Source organism: Gossypium arboreum, chromosome 13 (assembly GCF_025698485.1).
Source record: "Gossypium arboreum isolate Shixiya-1 chromosome 13, ASM2569848v2, whole genome shotgun sequence".
In the NCBI taxonomy this organism is placed as follows: Eukaryota; Viridiplantae; Streptophyta; class Magnoliopsida; order Malvales; family Malvaceae; genus Gossypium; species Gossypium arboreum.
In genome coordinates, this window is record NC_069082.1 from 31,728,217 (window position 1) to 31,733,233 (window position 5,017).

Here is a 5,017-nt window from a genome sequence, read left to right on the forward strand (position 1 = left end):
GATTGAAAAAAATTCAAATTAAGTTCAATTGCTAAAATATAATTTGTCAAATTAACTAACTCAAATTTTTAACTCAATTCGACTCGACTAGACTCGATCTAATACTTACCCTAAGTTTAAAAGGTTTAATTGAGTTTATCATATTAGTTCCGCCCAAAAAAAAAAAACACAGATAAAGGAAAATGTAAGTATTCTTATACTAGAACTCTAAACGACACCAGTCAGACCAAATTGACAATAATACCCCTAACCTTAAGAGTAATTTACTTTCCACGAAAACCTCAAAAAACCCCCACATTGTCTTCACTTCCTTTCTTCAAAGTTGCTTAAATGGCTACTGTTAGTAGTAGCAATAGCAACAGCACCATCATTAACGGCGGGATAAGTAGCGTAACCCATGGTCAATGGAAAGCGAAGGAAGCAATTGGTCGGAACGCCAGGGCTCTCCAAGCCTTGAGAGAACTTATCGTTGTCCCTCTTCTCCACTCTCGTGAAGCCCAGAAACTTGGTCTCAAAGTATCCAACTTTTACCCATTTTTTATATATATAATTTTTTAAAACCTTAAGTTGTAGCTTTGGTTTTGAGTTAATGATATGTGGGTTTTGTTCCAGTGATCTTGTGGTTTGCTCCTATATGGTCCCCCAAGCACTAGGAAGGTAACTTATTGCTTTATCCATATGCTTTTCTTTCTTTCTTCTTCAGTTTTATCATTAGTTTATTGAAATTTGAATACCCAGAAAGCTAATATATATTATTAATCATTCTTCTAAAATGGGTGAATTTCTATCTATAGCTGTTAGGGAGATATATGATCCTTTTATATATCTTTTGAAGTAATTTGGTTTTCTTTGCAGTGGTAGACAAGCTTGGTACGTGCAATAGTTCGGGAATCCGATGCCCATTTAATAGTTCTTAGGTACTGCATTATTTGGATTGATCTTTGTATGATATCAAATTGCTTATGTATGGTACAAATTTTGAATGTTTGAATAGTTGTTTTGTCATTTTCGAGTTTCTGTAACTTCTATGACTTTTAGTTATTTTGCAGCCCAAGCTCTGATTACAGAGCACATGCTGCAGAAAGTGAGAATTTAGCGGGATGTGTTTTCAGAGGTGACATCTCATGCAAGTTCAGGCAGACCTTCAATTATTTTCATTGATGAAATAGATGCACTATGCCCTCGTCACAATTCAAGGTATTGTAAGAAGTGGGAGCAACAATGGGTTGTTTTCTGAGAAAATTGCTCATCTTCAAATTGCCTCCTTTTTTTTTTAAATGGTATTTGTATTTGAATGTGATTGACAAACAAGTTGAGAATTCATGGAATTCAAGATGTAACTTTGCATGATAGTTGATCACTTATAATTGGTTATTGTACGGATAAAAATTTATCACTAAATTTCTAATGTTGTTTCCTTCATCTACATTGCTCTAGAGGTTGCTATCAATGGTTCACTTGGCTAAAAAAAGGAATCTTATTTTGATAAAAATTGAGGATATATAGTGTATATGCACATTGCATTTTGCATGTAACCAAGTGATTGTTTTCCGAAGCACACTTCAGTAAACTAACTATGCTTCAATTGCAGATGTGAGCAGGATGTTAGGCTAGCTTCTCAACTCATTACACTAATGGAAACCCTCAGCAACTTTTGTACCACGAGTTGTCGTGGGTTGCATCAACTAATAGGTTGGTTTCTCTAATTCAAGTTACAAATTCTTTATATGTGTCATAGTCAGCCTCGTTTATAAGGAACTTAGTGTTAAGCTTCTGGAGATTTTATATGATGATTCGCATGTCATTCACATTTCTTGTCTTATGCTTATGTTAGAACCTAATAGTAATGTATTACTTGCTGCTTCACAGTTTCGGCTACTTCCTAAGCATTTCTCCAAGTGCCTTACTAAGGATTTGCATCCTTCGGTTATTTGTGGGCTATGATGCTATCTTTATAAATTTAAATGCACTGGGCTTGTAAATTTTGTACATTCAATTATCTCCTTATTGTAATTTTTTTTTCTTAACGTCTTAATTGATTGTCTGGTGGTTCACTCATAGAAAGCTAGTTGCAGTGGGTTCTAACATTTTAGGTTAAACGTTGTAAATTGTCGCTAACCTGTATTTTTGTGCATCAAGGCTGGATGCCTAATGAAGAAGGTCAGAGCGTTTTGATGATGAAGTTGAAGTTACCACACCTAATGAAGAAGAAAGGTTTCAAATTCTCAAGGTAAGACTGGATTTGCCTTTCGATTATGTTCCGTATGTGTGTTGATTTGCTTGCCATGATCAATCAGACACTTCAAATGCATGAAACATTTGTAAGCATGTCGCTTGATTTGCATCTCGGGTCAGATTGTTTAAGTCATAAAGCTTTGTTGTCATTGTTTTCAGCTTTATACAAAAAAGGTTCCTTTGGATCCTAGTGTTGACTAGCAAGTTGTAGCTGCATTTTCCAATGGATATGCTGGAGCTGATGTGGAAGATCCTAATATGCCAGCATAATTAAGAGATAAATAATTTTTAAAGAAAAGATTTAATTTTATCGAACAACATAATTAAGTTCAGTACTTAAATTTATTAATATACTACACAACTTTCTAATATAAATTCAGTACTTTCAATTTATCAAACAGCACCTTGTCTCCTAATAGACCTATGTGAGTACAGAAAGCCTTATGGTAGCAATAAACAGCTTCGTTGTCAGACATGGGTAAAATCTCAGAGATAGCGGATGCTTCCACAAAGAACTTGGTACTTGTCTGCAGAGTTGAGATTTTATTTTAGTATGTATGATATGTTAACATTTTGCCTTTTGGCCTCACTACTTCATTCTCATGCTTGTTTAAAGACGGTATAGGGTGCTGGTCTATTCATAATTTCTGAATCAGTGGTGCAGAGCTATACTGGATGTAAGTTGGAGAGGATGAAGGTTTGTTGTAAAATGTAATTCGTACACCAAGCCTAATTTTCTTTGACTAAGCTGATGTTGCTTTTAGAGAAAGACCGGTTAGCAGCAACAGCATCATTTATGAAGGTTCCATGTTGTCCCTGACACAAAGCCATAATACAAAAAGGTAGAAAGTTCATTGAGTGGGGAGATCCCTATTAAGATTGGTGTTTTGGGGTGTCATGCATAATGAGCAAACATCATATAACTGCAGCCATTCAACGGGATTCGAAATGCCAAGGCTCGAAGACCTCTGGGACATGGAACAGTACTTTAATTAAGGCTGTTCGTGCCCCTTTTGACGACCAAGTAACAATGGCAACAATGTATCTTTCTGGGGATGCGAAGCTGTGGTGGCGGACGCGATATGAGGATGTGCTGGAAGACCGTTGCGAGATCAACGCCTGGGAGGAACTAAATAGGAAGCTCAAGGAAAGGAGCAGTTCCTGCCTGAGAACGTTGCATGGCTCGCACGAGAGCCCCTGATGCGGACCGGCACTGTTCGAGAAAATCAAAGCAGACCATGGGGGACTGACCCGAGCTATAGATAAAGGAAGGACTTTGATAGATAGAATAAGGCACTCAGACATCAAAAAGAGGGCTACTTCACTATGAATGGTAACATATGAATTGAAACTAATGCGACGGGTGTCAATTACCAAAACGACTCGACCACTAACAATCAGTGGTTACATACAAAAAAATTAATGGTATGGTGATGATCTTATATAACCAGTTTGTTTGGGTAACATTTGTTCATTTATGGAAACTTTTTGTTTTTAATGATATTGGTGAGTTAAAATTATTAAAACATTTTATGTAAAAATTATATATTTTTTATAAAAAAATTAGGTGATCTAATGATTTTTTATGATTTTCAATTAATTATTATAAAGTTATATTAAAAAAACATTTTATTCTTATAGTATTATTTAAATTTTTATAAGAAGTTACTCTTTTATAAAACATTATGAAATTTATAAAAATTTTGAATTAAATTTTTTTCTTTTAGATTTTAATCAAACATTATAAAAAATTTAATGCTTATAATTTTTTAAATATTTATATTTATATATTTATATAGTTTTTAATTTTTGAATAATGACATCATAATGATATAATGAATGTGTTAAGTAAAAAAAGAAAAGAAAAGAAAAGTATGTTAAGCATTAGATGTGTGGGCAAGATGATTCCATTTCTCTTATTAGAACCCATTTTTAACAAGGAACACTAATCAGAGAGAGATGGAAATGAGTTAATAAAAGTTGACATTAGCAAAAGAATCTAATAAAGGAATAATCTTATAACTTATCATATATCAACTTTTTCCTCTGAAATTGGAAAGTGTCTGTATTAATTAATTATTATTTAAAAAAATCTTTTTATTGAAATGCAAAAGTATTTTATTAATTATAATATATATTTCATTAATCAATGCTTAATCACATTATACTCATGTATTAATTAGATATATTATTTTTATTAGGTATTTAAATATATAATAAAAAATGCAACCTAAACATACTTAAAATGGCATAAGTAGTTGGGCATCGCAATACAATTTGATTCATAATTGGGACTAGATTAGTGGACCAAACTTAGACTCAAGGATGTTATTAGGAAATTATGAGAATAATAGAATAATTACTAGTTAGCTTTAGGATGTTTGTTTAGTTAGTTTTTTTTTTTACACTAAAAAAAATGGTTTAAATTTAAATTGCATATCTTTCGTAAATTATATAGGTTTGATGATTTTTTTTGGATTTCTTTTTTTATCCGTCAGTATATCATTTGAAATTTAGCGTATATAATGATGGTCCGTATCCGAAATACTATAATTCGAGTTGGATGGCATAGGGAATTGATTCTATTGCGCAAAGTGATATTGTAATTATTTGGGTGTTTTCTTTTTACAGATTTGGGAATTTTTGTTGGACAAAACACCGAACAAATATAAATATAAATATAAATATTAAATACAAGATCTGAAATAAAATAATATAAATATATATATATATATAGATTTATGTAAAACACCAGATTTAAAATAAAACAAATTAAATAAAT

General features: G+C 32.3%; 1 long non-coding RNA gene across 3 annotated transcripts; it reads left to right on the forward strand.

Annotated features, from left to right (window-relative positions):
- The first annotated feature begins 214 nt into the window (after positions 1 to 214).
- LOC108461665 (uncharacterized) lies at positions 215 to 3,761 on the forward strand. Of its 3 annotated transcripts, none has more exons than XR_008277387.1 (10): positions 215 to 516; positions 613 to 657; positions 856 to 917; positions 1,039 to 1,197; positions 1,592 to 1,692; positions 2,140 to 2,230; positions 2,395 to 2,754; positions 2,852 to 2,912; positions 3,000 to 3,077; positions 3,165 to 3,761. It is a non-coding gene; the product is annotated as an uncharacterized LOC108461665 (long non-coding RNA). The 3 variants fall into 3 exon arrangements; XR_008277386.1 differs by having other exon boundaries at positions 216 to 516; positions 1,050 to 1,197; positions 2,861 to 2,912; XR_001867807.2 differs by having other exon boundaries at positions 217 to 516; positions 1,050 to 1,197.
- Positions 3,762 to 5,017: the final 1,256 nt, after the last annotated feature.